We start from the raw sequence: 14,190 nt of genomic DNA, 5'->3' as shown, positions 1-14,190 counted from the left end.
TTAGGCTGCCACATTTCAGTTATCTCTGTTCACCCACGTGCCTCTGTTTGTAGGTACAACTACCACTTATCAACGGTTAATCAAAAGAACATCCGTTGAAGCTTTCATCCGTTGATGCACTCATCCGTTGAAGGATGTTATCCGTTGAAGCTTTAGAGACATCCGTTGAAGCTTAGCTTCTCATCCGTTGAAGGTCTTTAAGTCATCCGTTGATACCACTTCATTTATACAAAATTACAAGGCATGAAATATTTACAATTGGCCTTCCTATCTGCATATCTTCTAGTAGTCAACATGACTCATAGTTTCTCTCAACTTCTAAGAATTACATCTTAAATACAGAGACTGAAATATGCTACAACACTAGACTTATTTCTAAGTAAAGCTACACCATCAACGGATAGCCAAAGTGGTCTTATCCGTTGAGGCTACAGACACTGAATTTCTACTTAAGTGTTTTGTTAAACATATCATCAAACTAATGCACATATATTCCTAACAATCTCCCCCTATTTATGTCTATAAGAATTGTAGGCATAAATTCAGGGTTAACTTGATGATAACAAAACACTTAACAGATATATGAATTGAAACTAAGTAGAAATTTGAAAATGCTGCAAAAATGTATGTACTAGGAGGAAATTGAAGATTTACAGTATTTCCAAGGATACTCCTTTAGCCTGAGCAAATCATCTTTTTCTTCTTTGTTCCCTGGTTTTCTTTCCTAGCCCTTTGTCATTTTCCTCAATTTGGAGTTGGAGTTGTCTGAAGAATTCAGCTTCATCTTCAACACTGATATCCAACTTAGATTACATTTCCTTGAGAGTTTCATTGCTGGCAATCTTGAGTTGGTCTTCAAGTCTGAAAAATCTTCTGACTCCTTTATCATCTCTAAATTCCATCAACCAATGAGGTGATTTGTGAATTGTAATTCCCCTTTCTTGAATGAGTAAAGTCCTGGGTAAAGCATTGGGCTCCCTCCAAGTTTTCCTTATATTGGCAATCTTGTTGAGAATTTCAGTCTTGGCAGTTCTGGTAAAGCCAGAATCCTTTTGTATAGCTGAAAAGACTCTAATCAAGGTAGAGTAGCCTTCATTCAGAATCCTGTAGAGAGGCCATGTTCTTTCCCCAGCTCCTTTGTATCTGAACACTAATCTCTCTGGTAGCTGTCTGTAAGCAGCTATTCCTCTTACATCCTCCAGCTCATCCAGATAGAGTTCAATGTCTGAAATTTCTTTTATGTCACAGATGTGAACATAATCATCTTTAGAAATGGATGGCTTAGGCTTAGGCTTTTGTTTTTGAGTGAATTTCTTAGAGGTTATGGGAGGTGTAGATTTGGGTTTTCTTTTCTGTTTCTTTGGTAGTGGAAGAGTGGTTAGAAAGGTAGGCAATTTGATGGTGTCCCAATCAATAGGTTCCTCTTTTGGAATGATTGGTTCACCATGGATGTTTATAGTGGGATTAGGAACAAGAGGTTCAGGTATGGAAGGTAGTGGTTTAGATATAGATTTGGTTACTTCAGTATTATCTTCACTCCTTCTATGTGCCTTGGCCTTTCTTCTGTTTCCCTTCTGCCATTCCTCTCTTTCTTCCATACTCTCACCAAATATACTCCCAAAAACCTCATCTAGGTTTGCAATCTTGTCTTCACCCCTGACTTCAATTCCTTTCTCTTCTTCAACTTGACTTGACTTTAGCTGTTGTTCAAGCTTTGCTTGTGCTCTTTTGTCAGCCTTTAGTTGCTTGACTTCTTCCTTCTTGGCTATTGAGAATTTGGGATGTCCTTGCATCACACATATGCTCTTTCCCTCTCTAGAGATAATAGCCCTATTTCTCCTTACAGCCTCATCCATGGTCTCTTTGAGATAAGCAATACTCTTACCTAAAAGCTTGTTCTCATCAGCTTTTGGAGGAGGAAAGTCCACTTCTTTTAAAGGATTCTTTGTAGAGTCCTTATTGGATCTTTTATTGGGCTTGAGAATTATAGCTTGTAGTTCTTTGGAAGAAGCTTCTCCATCCTTATGTCTCCCTACTGGCTTGAGCTCCATGTTGATTGGTTCAATCTTTGTGCTATATTTCACAGATGTTGATTTATCTTGTGTAGAGCCAAACAACAGTTGCAACCTTTCATCAATTCTTCTCCTTTGCTCTTTCACTTGAATTTCAGTTGCTGCTAGCTGAATCAAATCAATTCCATCAGGCTTTCCTTTGATTTGAATGATTGGTGAAGTAGTGATGGCAGGAACTAGCACTTTAGATATTTTGATTTTTGTAGATGGCTCTCCTTCCCCTTCCCTTTTACTCTCCCCCTTTTTGTTATCATCAAGGAGAGGGGTCAAGCCTTGTGCTTTTGCCAGCTGCATTAGGAGACTGGTTTGAGATTGTTGGTTGTGAAGAATGGTGGCCACAGAATCTTCAATAACTTGAACTCTGTCTTCCAACTTGGCCAGCCTTTTCTCAGTAACTGATTCCTTTTTCAATCTCAAAACCAAGTCCTGCAATGTACCATAGGGCATGACTGAATCCAATTTTTCAGAACTGTAGGATTTCAAGTCAGCAATATCCTTCCTGAGATCATCCATACTCAGATTCTGCTTTACTTGCTGCAACTTCATGAGATGCAGTGAGTCCAGGTGAGCTTGAAGGATAGCCTTGATACTTGCATGTGAAGTGTTCTGAATGGCCTGTTGAATAGTGTTGATTTGTTTGACTAAGGAGACATTGAATTCCCCTGATCTATACTCCTTTGTCAAAGCTCATTCATGTAGATTTGGAATTGAACTAGGGCCTTCATCTCCCCCTAAGTTCATGCTTCCATCAAAAGAAACAGAGTCATCATCATCAGAATTTACTCCAAATTCCTCAGATGGCTCACCAGCTGTAGAAGGCATCTTGTTAATAGCAGCTTTATCCCTTTGAAGAGATTCTGTTGTGTGTACTAGATGTAGTGTCTTTTCTGCCTCCTCATTGCCCTGAGCAGCCAACATTTGATAGGCTGACACAGGATGAGTAAAAGTGTCAGCATCCAAGGAAATGTTATCAATTACAGCTTTGTAATGTTGCTGAAATTGTCTTTCCTTTTCAGCATCATCCACAATCATTGACTCACTAGCAATGGCTGGTTCCACCCTTATATCTACTGTACCTGCCTTTCTCTCTTTTTCTCTATTTTCTTGCATCAGGGGCTCCCCCTGGCTCACACAACTCACTCCCTCACCTTCACCTACTAAGGTGGTACTCCTCTCACTTACTTTTGCCATGCTGGAAGAAATAGCATGCATTTTTGAGCTCTCAATCTCTCCTTTTGCCTGGGAGCAACCCAGCCTCTCACTCAAATTTTCACTCCCTTCCCTCAATCCTAAGAGTGATTGCACAGTATTCATGTCTTCTACACTTGGAATTGATTCAGTTATGTGTGGAGAGACTATCAACGGATGTGGAATATCCGTTGAAGGTGAAACTGATGTTATCAACGGATAACTGCTGTTAAGCTTATCCGTTGAAGAGCAACCACTTGTCAACGGATGAGTGATATCCGTTGAAGAAGGAAAAGAAGTTGAAATTGAAAGTGATATAACTGTTGAATCTGTGTAGATTGATTTGAGATGTGGTGACACAGATCCTTCAATTATATCTGAAAGAATTTGCGGGTGATCCAACAAATCATCTAAGAGATGATGATCACCTGTATTTGAGTGGGGCTCATCCCTGAGTTGTAAAGAGGGAGAATCAGGAATTGATGGGAATAACATATCCACATCCAGAGATGGTGATGAAGTGTTTGGTGATTGATGTGTGATTATTGTGAGAGAATGGGGCTGTGACTCCACATTTATTGGAGCCACATCAAACTGAGTTTGAGAAGGCATAGATACAGATGGATGTATCTGTGCAGTGTGTGCACCCTGTGTAGAAGATTGGGTTCTAGCCTTCTTTCTTCTAACAAAAGCTTTTGTTGGTGAGTGTTTGGCTTCAGTGTCCCTCCCTCGTTTGTTCTGTGTTCCTGGTTGGGAACTATTTTCAATAGTAACATCCTTTTGGGAGGATGCAACTAGGGATGTGCTAGATACCTTTTCAACCACCACAGCTTTTTGAGAAACTGTGGCTTGGCTAGCTTGGGAAGCACTTAACTCTCCTTCCTTATCCTGGGGGTTTCTTTAATGTTCACCCCTCCCCTCACCACTCACACCCTGTTCACTCCCCTCAGGGTTAATGGTTGGTGTTACAACTGTTGTCTTTTGAGAAACAACAGAGGTGGTTTTCTTTGTCTTTGATTTTGAAAGTTTAGTTTTGGTGACCTTGGTAGAAATCTGTTGGGGCATTGTCACAGATTTCATGGCCACACTAGAAGATAAAGAAATAGAGGGGTTGGAAGAAGTAGGAGTTGTAGAAGCAATTACCTCACCTACCTGAGGTGCATTCATGATTGGTAAATATACCAATGGCACACTACTGTTGAGATCCATTCTCAATAAATCTGCAAGAACTCTTTTCTCTTGTGCCCAGCACTTGAGTTTATTATTCTCATTGATTATGACCAAACCTTCAGCAACATGGTTAGCCAATAACATAAAGAATCTAGCATAATAGATGTTATTAGGTCTATTAGCTTTGTTACCTAATCTAGTACCCAATTCTAGCATCACATAGTTGCTAAGGTTAAAATACCTATCAGAAACAAGCATATAGAGCATATTAACAAGAGATGAAGTTATGGCATCAAAATTACTAATTTTCCTAGAGAAAACCTTTATAAAGGCATCCCCAAGAAAACTCCATTCTTTCCTAAGGCCTTTTCTTCTAATACTCCCTAAACTAGCAGAGTTAAGAGAATAACCTATGGAATCTAACATGCTGGATACATCATTATCAGTGTGTGGTGTCATGGCATTGTTCTCAGGTAATTTAAAACATGCTTGTAAATCATCACAGTTAATACAGTGATTTTTACCTTTGAGAGTGAAGGAGATAGTCATATCTATGGAGTTGAACTCAGCAGTTGTCCAAATCTCCTCAACTACTTCACAGTAAATCGTTGGGGCTTCCAGCATTGCATAGCTAAGTTTACAGTTTTTGATGAAGTCCATCATTTGGTGATAGTCTGAATGGGCTTCATTCTTTTCTACCAAAGCTATGAAATTGTTCTTCTCATAGATGAACCCAGATTGAGACATAATTTTCACGACTGGTGCCATTGTTGTGAGTAGAAATTGCAGAGAATAACTTGAAGGTTTTGCAGAGAGAAAATGGTAAATGCTTGAAATTTTAAGAAAGCGTAAAGTAAAAATGAAAAATCAGAAGGGCTTATATGCTTTCAAAAAAAAATTAGTAAAAGATTAATCAATAAGTATATGTTAGTGAATTTCAGCCGTTTAAGAATAAACTGTAAGTATTCTAACAACTACCTTTAAAACCAATACATACAAATGTATGTATGAGTATCAACGGTTAAGAAAATAGAATCAACGGCTGTGAAACACCTGAATCGACTGATGTGACATTTCAACGGATAAGGCAAATTGTCATCCGTTGAAAGGTACTTCAGTTTTATCCGTTGACGGATAAAAATTCCAGAAATGTATTTGTCTTTCAACGGATAATGAATATCCGTTGATAGAGCAATTTTGACTTTTAACGGATAGGAAACATCCGTTGATGGTATAAACTTTGTTAAAAGTCAAATTTGTTCTAGCAACTAATATATTTCAGGCTTCAATTCAAATTGCAATAAGGACATGAATTTTAAGAGTAATTAAGCATACCTAGCTCACTTACTAATCTTGTGAATGTTGATTCATCAAGTGGCTTGGTAAATATGTCTGCAATTTGTTGTTCACTTGGAACAAAATGTAGTTCCACTGTACCATTCATGACATGCTCCCTAATGAAGTGGTACTTGATATCAATGTGCTTGGTTCTTGAGTGCTGTACAGGATTCTCTGTTATGGCTATGGCACTTGTGTTGTCACAAAAGATAGGAATTCTATCAACATGAAGTCCATAGTCAAGGAGTTGATTTCTCATCCATAACACTTGAGAGCAGCAACTTCCAGCAGCAATGTATTCAGCCTCAGCTGTAGAAGTAGAGACTGAATTTTGCTTTTTGCTAAACCATGATACAAGCTTGTTTCCCAGGAATTGGCAGGAGCCTGTTGTACTTTTCCTGTCTATTTTGCAACCTGCATAGTCTGCATCTGAATAACCAATTAGATCAAAGCCAGATTCTCTAGGATACCAAATACCTAAATTTGGTGTACCCTTGAGATATCTGAAAATCCTTTTGATAGCTATTAAGTGAGACTCCCTAGGATCAGCTTGAAATCTAGCACACAGACATGTAGCAAACATTATATCTGGTCTGCTAGCAGTTAAATATAAAAGTGAACCAACCATGCCTCTATAACTTGTAATGTCCACAGACCTTTCAGTCTTATTTAATTCAAGTTTGGTGGCAGTGGCCATGGGAGTTTTTGCAGATGAACATTCCATTAAGTCAAACTTCTTTAAAAGATCATGAATATATTTAGTTTGACTAATGAAAATTCCATTACTAACTTGTTTAATTTGTAAACCAAGAAAATAGGTTAGTTCTCCCATAAGGCTCATTTCATAATTACTTTGCATTAGCTTAGCAAACTTTTTACAAAGTTTATCATCTTTAGAACCAAATATTATGTCGTCTACATAAATTTGAACAAGTATACTAGAGCCATTAACATTCCTAAAGAAGAGAGTTTTATCAACAGTACCTCTAGTGAAGTGATTCTCCAAAAGAAATTTTGATAAGGTTTCATACCAGGCTCTAGGTGCTTGCTTCAGTCCATAGAGTGCTTTCAACAGATAATATACATAGTCTGGAAAATTTGGATCTTCAAATCCTGGAGGTTGACTTACATAGACTTCTTCCTCTAATTTCCCATTTAGAAATGCACTCTTGACATCCATTTGATAGACTTTGAAATTGGCATGAGCTGCATAGGCTAGAAAAATTCTGATGGCTTCAAGTCTTGCAACAGGAGCATATGTCTCATCAAAATCTATTCCCTCTTGCTGAGAATAGCCTTTAGCAACCAATCTGGCTTTATTCCTTATGATAATGCCATTTTCATCCATCTTGTTTCTGAATACCCATTTTGTGTCAATAGGACTCTTGTTCTTTGGTTTGGGTACCAGCTTCCAAACTTGGTTTCTCTCAAATTGGTTTAGCTCTTCCTGCATAGCTAATATCCAATCTGGATCCAATAAGGCTTCTTCCACTTTCTTAGGTTCCTCCTGAGATAGAAAACTACTATACAGACATTCATCTTGAGTAGCTCTTCTTGTTTGCACTTTAGATGATGCATCACCAATGATCAGTTCAAAGGGATGATTCTTGGTCCATTTCCTTTGAAGTGGAAGATGTGCTCTAGATGAGGTGGCCTCAGTATTGTCATGATGTGAGACAGAGTGTTGACTAGTTGAAACTCCCCCTGAGTTGTTGGTCCTTTGCAGGGAACTTGGAGTTCTATCAACTGATGATGTAAATCGATTATCCGTTGATAAACTATGATCAACGGATGCTTCATTTAGTACTTCAACGGATGATACACCATGTCTTTCAACGGATACTGCATTGCCTCTATCAACGGATGCAGAATTTTGTGCATTATCCAAGGGCATGTTTTGAATCCCTTTTGAAGTGTTATCTCCATCAGTCTCCTCTTCACTATCATCACAATATATCTCAATGTTGTCAAATTTGAGTCTCTCATATTGTCCCTCATCTGTTAGTCCATCAATCTTTTTATCATCAAACACAACATGCACAGATTCCATAACAATGTTGGTTCTTAGATTGTAGACCCTATAAGATTTTCCAGCTGAATAACCAACAAATATCCCTTCATCAGCCTTTGCATCAAACTTCCCTTTATGGTCAGATTGATTCCTTAGTATAAAGCATTTACATCCAAAGACATGAAGAAAGTTTAGAGTTGGTTTTCTTCTCTTGAACAACTGATAAGGAGTCATGCCTTTAGCTTGATTGATCAAAGAGATATTTTGAGTGAAACAGGCACAATTAACAGCTTCAGCCCAGAAATATGTTGGTAACTTTGATTCTTCAAGCATTGTTCTGGCAGCCTCAATTAAAGATCTGTTCTTTCTTTCAACTACCCCATTTTGCTGAGGTGTTCTTGGAGCTGAGAACTCATGCATGATTCCATTTTCTTCACAGAACAGCCTCATTGATAAATTCTTGAACTCAGTTCCATTGTCACTCCTGATATTCCTAACCTTCAGGTCAGGATGATTATTGACTTGCCTGATGTGATTGATAATGATTTCACTTGCTTCATTCTTTGATCCAAGAAAATAGACCCATGAAAACTTTGAGAAATCATCTACAATCACTAAGCAATATCTTTTTCTTGCAATTGACAATACATTGACTGGTCCAAACAAATCCATATGTAGCAGCTGTAATGGTTCATCAATTGTTGTTTCAAGCTTCTTTTTGAATGATGCTTTCCTTTGTTTGCCTTTCTGACAAGCATCACACAAACCATCCCTTGAGAATTCAACAAGAGGAATTCCTCTTACTAGGTCCTTTTTGACTAGATCATTCATTGTCTTGAAATTCAAATGGGATAGCTTCTTGTGCCATAGCCAACTCTCAACTGAACTTGCTTTGCTGAAGAGACAAGTAATAGATTCTGCATTTGCAGAGTTGAAGTCAGCTAAGTACACATTTCCTTTTCTAACTCCAGTTAGAACCACTTTGTTGTCTTTCTTACTAGTGACAACACAGGCTTCAGAATTGAAGGAAACTGTATTCCCTTTATCACATAGTTGACTGATGCTCAGTAAGTTATGTTTGAGACCATCAACTAATGCAACTTCATCAATGATGATATTCCTTGTTGAAATCAAGCCATATCCCATAGTAAACCCTTTGCTGTCATCTCCAAAGGTTATGCTAGGGCCAGCTCTTTCCTTAAACTCTGTGAGCAGGGAGAAATCTCCTGTCATGTGTCTTGAACAGCCACTGTCCAAGTACCATAGATTTCTTCTATTTCCCTGCACACCATAAAATCAATCAATTTGATTTTGGTACCCAAGTTTCCTTGGGTCCATTCTTGTTAGCCTTTCTCCTAGACTTCATTCCTCCTGCATCTCTAGACTTAGGTAACTTTGAGTCAACCTTGGTCTTGGATGTAGTTGGTTGAGGTGTAGGGTTAGTCACAGAATCATTTAGCACATTTGGAATATGATAAGGCATGGATTGTGCATACATGTTATTCCACATAGGCATATTGTATGGCATTTGAGGCATACTAAATGCAGCAAGATAAGGATTGTTAAAATATGGCATGTTTGCAAAATGTGCATAAGGATTCTGTTGAGAGATAGTAGGCATAGCATGTAGAGATAATGCAGACATGTTAGGCATGGAAGAGGGTACAGTTATGGGGGTTTTCTTAATAGATTTGCAATTAGCAGATAGATGATTAACACTACTACAATGCACACAGCTTTTTCTAGGAGCATACCTATCAGGTGTGTAATTGTTATGTTTGTTAACACCTACCTTCCCATTTCTGTTAGATTTTATTTTAGTTTCCTTTTTATCCTCAACCATCTTGAGCCTATTATTTAACTGTTCTAAGGTCATGTGCCCTATATTCACCTTACTGACATCTTTGGATGTGCTTGCTTCTTCTTTAACAAAGTTCTTGGAAGTTGAACCAAACTTTTTGTTGAGTTTCTTTAGATTTTCACTATTAGAAACATCTGCCTGTTTTAATTGAGGAACCTTCAACGGATGCTCATTTTCTTCCTTCAACGGATAACCTTCATCATCCGTTGATTCCACATCCGTTGACAGCCCATCAATTAATTCCAGTTTCTTTTTGTTTTTATCCCAGGCAGTTTCACAGAATGATTCAATTCCTTGGACCTTGGCAATTTGAGCACTAACATCCCTAGATGTTTTCCAGGCTTTAATCACCTCTTGCTCTCTCTTTAATTGATTAGAAAGTATTTCTACTTTCTTAATAGATTCAGCTAGTTCATTCTCAACAGATATACAATGCAGCTTGGTTTTCTCTAGGTCAATCAACTTATCTTCTAACATAGCATTTCTATTACTTAAAAACAGATTGTTCTCTTTAATCCTACTATTTTCTTTAGCAAGAGATTTAAGAGACACACGCAAATGATACAATTCAGTAGACATGTCATTAAAAGCATCATTGCACTCTTCTTTAGTAAGTTGTGTTACATCAGTAGTGATTACCTGAGTTGTTACCTGATTGCTTGATGAACTAACTTCATTTTCCTCAGAATCAGCCATGAGAGCTAAGTTGACATACTCCACATCTTCATTCTCTTCCTCTCCATCAGCTGCCCAATCTTTTTCTTGAGTAATGAAAGCCCTTTCCTTTTGCTTGAGCAGATCAAAATATTTCTTCTTGTAATCTACTTGGTCAAATTTCTTCTTTTCAGAAGTTGGCTTTCTGCACTCACTTGCAAAGTGTCCACTTATACCACAATTGAAACACTTGAACTTTGATTTGTCCACCATGTTCTTATGAGGTTTAGTGGCTCTAGTGTTTTTCTTAAACTTCATCTTTGCAAATCTCCTGGACAGAAATGCAACAAGATGCTCATCAACACTATCAGAGTCATCTTGACTGGAGTTGTCTTCATTCTCAGCAACTTGCTCTTTTCCTTTGCTTGATTCCTGATATCTTGTACCATCTTTGGAGTTTGATGTAGATCTCACAGTTTCTTGTCTGCATTCCCTCTCATTTTCAGCTACCAATGCAACTGAACTTCCTTTCTTTCTCCCCTTCTCCAATACCTCATCCTGTTCGAACTCTAGTTCATAAGTCTTCAAGATTCCATATAATCTTTCAAGAGTGAAGTCCTTATAATCCCGAGAGTTTCTTAAGGAGACAGTCATGGGTTTCCATTCCTTTGGCAAGGATCTTAAGAATTTAAGATTTGAATCCTTCACCTGGTACACTCTACCATACAGCTTCAATCCATTCAACAGCTTTTGGAATCTGTTAAATGTGTCATTTAAAGATTCATTTTCTTCAAAATGAAAATACTCATACTGTTGAATGAGAAGCTGCATCTTGTTCTCTTTTACTTGTTCTGTACCTTCACACAGCAGCTGAACTGTGTCCCAAACCTCTTTGGCAGTTGAGCAATTTATCACATTATCAAACATATCCTTGTCAAGACCATTAAACAAAATGTTCATAGCCTTCTTATCCTTGTGGACTTCTTCTGTGTCTTCCATTGTCCATTCTGCTCTAGGTTTTGGAATGGATTGACCAACAGCAATTGTGGCCGTAGCAACTGTGGCTACTTTGTGGGGAATGTGAGGACCATTCTCAATACAGTTTACATAACCTTCATCTTGGGAGAGTAGATGAAGGTGCATTTTCACCTTCCAGTGGTGATAACTGTCTCTGTCAAGAACTGGGATTTTTACTCCAATATCCTTCTTACTCATCTTTGTTAGATTCCAAGATCTTTAAACTCTTTGTTTGTCAAGAGCCTGCTCTGATACCAATTGTTATTTCTAGAGCACTAACAATGAGATTTACAGAAGGGGGGTTGAATGTAAATCTCAAAACTTTTTCAAGTTTTGAGCAGTTTATAAAGACTGTGTGTTCAAGATGAACAAGTGTGTGAATTGCTTTAAGCTGATACAGACAGATATATATTCAAACACAAATGTAAAGAACACAATAAACCTTTAAAAACTTTTCTGGTGGATTTGTTGTTCCACCAGAGATGGTATTTCAGAAATTCTGTGATCTAAGAATTTGATCACAGCTGCATCCTAGTACAAACTAGATAATTTTTCTCTCAAGATTTTTCTAAACAGCTCTGGAAAAATTCTTATCTAATTACTAGCTACTACTTGGTTTATATATTACCAAGTTTACAAGTGAAGACAAGGATATATAAAATAATAAAGTAAGATCTCCACTTGTTTCTTCTCCAGTTCACTCCAGTACTTTGATGACTTAATGTCTCTTTATACTAGAGTAGAACAACTGCTTTTTCTGATGTTCCTGAAATTAGGCTGCCACATTTCAGTTATCTCTGTTCACCCACGTGCCTCTGTTTGTAGGTACAACTACCACTTATCAACGGTTAATCAACAGAACATCCGTTGAAGCTTTCATCCGTTGATGCACTCATCCGTTGAAGGATGTTATCCGTTGAAGCTTTAGAGACATCCGTTGAAGCTTAGCTTCTCATCCGTTGAAGGTCTTTAAGTCATCCGTTGATACCACTTCATTTATAAAAAATTACAAGGCATGAAATATTTACAATTGGCCTTCCTATCTGCATATCTTCTAGTAGTCAACATGACTCATAGTTTCTCTCAACTTCTAAGAATTACATCTTAAATACAGAGACTGAAATATGCTACAACACTAGACTTATTTTTAAGTAAAGCTACACCATCAACGGATAGCCAAAGTGGTCTTATCCGTTGAGGCTACAGACACTGAATTTCTACTTAAGTGTTTTGTTAAACATATCATCAAACTAATGCACATATATTCCTAACAGTTACCAACATATTTTTGGGCAGAAGCTGTAAATACTGCATGCTACACTCAGAATATTTCTTTGGTCAATCAAGCAAAATGCATGACACCCTACCAATTGTTCAAGATTAGGAAGCCAACATTAAACTTCCTTCATGTCTTTGGCTGTAAATGTTATATCTTAAGGAATCAAACTGTTAGGTCACACACACACTGTAGAGGGGGTGAATACAGTGTATAGTACAATCAAATCGAACTTTAATAACTCAAGTAATAGAAAACAAAATTTATTGAAATAATAAACTCTATTACAGTATGGAACTGTTACCTCTCAGTGATGAACAAATATCACGAGAGCTGCTAGGATTACAATGAATAATCTTCTCGAATATGATAACACTTATAGTGTAAACCCTATGTCTGTGTTTATATACTACACAGTTATAAAATAATCGCTAATTGATATGGAATATAATTCTGCTTCCTAAAATATATCAATCAGATATCTTTTCTTCCAAGTATTCTATTCTACATAGAATTCCTTCTTCATGCATATCTCTACTTATGTTTATCTCGATCTTCTTTCCTTTAATCAGCTGTTGTCCTTATCTGAACGTCCTTCAGTACTTAAGTTCTGATATCCATCTTCTGATGATTATCTCCTGATAATATAAGTACTGATATCCTTAAGTCCTGACTTCCAGTAAGTACTGATTTATCCTGTTTAAGTAAGATCTGAAAACTAAACATAAATCACATTAGCCATGACATTATCAAATATATCTAACAATCTCCCCCAACTTGTAAATTAGCATAATATACAAGTTTAACAGATATTTGATGATGTCAAAAACATTAAGTACAAATGCATAAGAATTAGACTAGATAACTACAACTTACAGTCCTTAAAGCTTTACTAGTCTTTAACTTCTGATAACAACTTCAGTCTGTATTCATATCAGAATTTAAGCAGTTGTAGATCTTGACTTGACTTTATCTTCTGATCTCTCTGATGTCAGGAGTTGTTCTGAGATAGTTCTTCAACAAACATCTCTTAGCATATCTGAGTTCATCAATCATCCTCCTTTTAGCATCTTTAAGTTCTGCAGTATCTTCACCAATTTGAAAGATTACAGCCCTGAGATCGTTAATTCTAGCTTTTCTTATATCCTGATCCAGTCTGATCAAATATGCCTTGTCAGACTCAAGATTGAATTCCACAGCCCTGTAACCCAGAAAGGTAGTTATAATCTTAGCAGTGTTGGGCTTCATTTCAACTATATCACCCTTGTGATCTCTGTACTTTGGAAGATATGTGCTGTCAGACTTGACAGAATAAAGCCTTTTCTGTCTCTGAATCTGATTCTTCAAATAGTTTGCAGCACTTTCTGTTATTTTGCCATTCGCTTGAAGTTAGAATAATACATGCTCCAGTTCTTCAAAATACTTCAATGGAATGGCATTTTCCCTTATATGATAAACCCTACCATCTGTCATGAAGTACAACAAGATGTGTTTTTTCAAGTAGGTATGGTAAACCATTTGTACAGATTCCAGTTGATTCAATCTCTCAGGAGTTGCTCCAATACCTGGTTCACTTAAGGAAGTTGGATCATTAGTAGTGTTT

This window comes from Apium graveolens, chromosome 10 (assembly GCF_009905375.1).
Source record: "Apium graveolens cultivar Ventura chromosome 10, ASM990537v1, whole genome shotgun sequence".
NCBI lineage: Eukaryota > Viridiplantae > Streptophyta > Magnoliopsida > Apiales > Apiaceae > Apium > Apium graveolens.
This window is presented reverse-complemented; position numbering follows the sequence as displayed.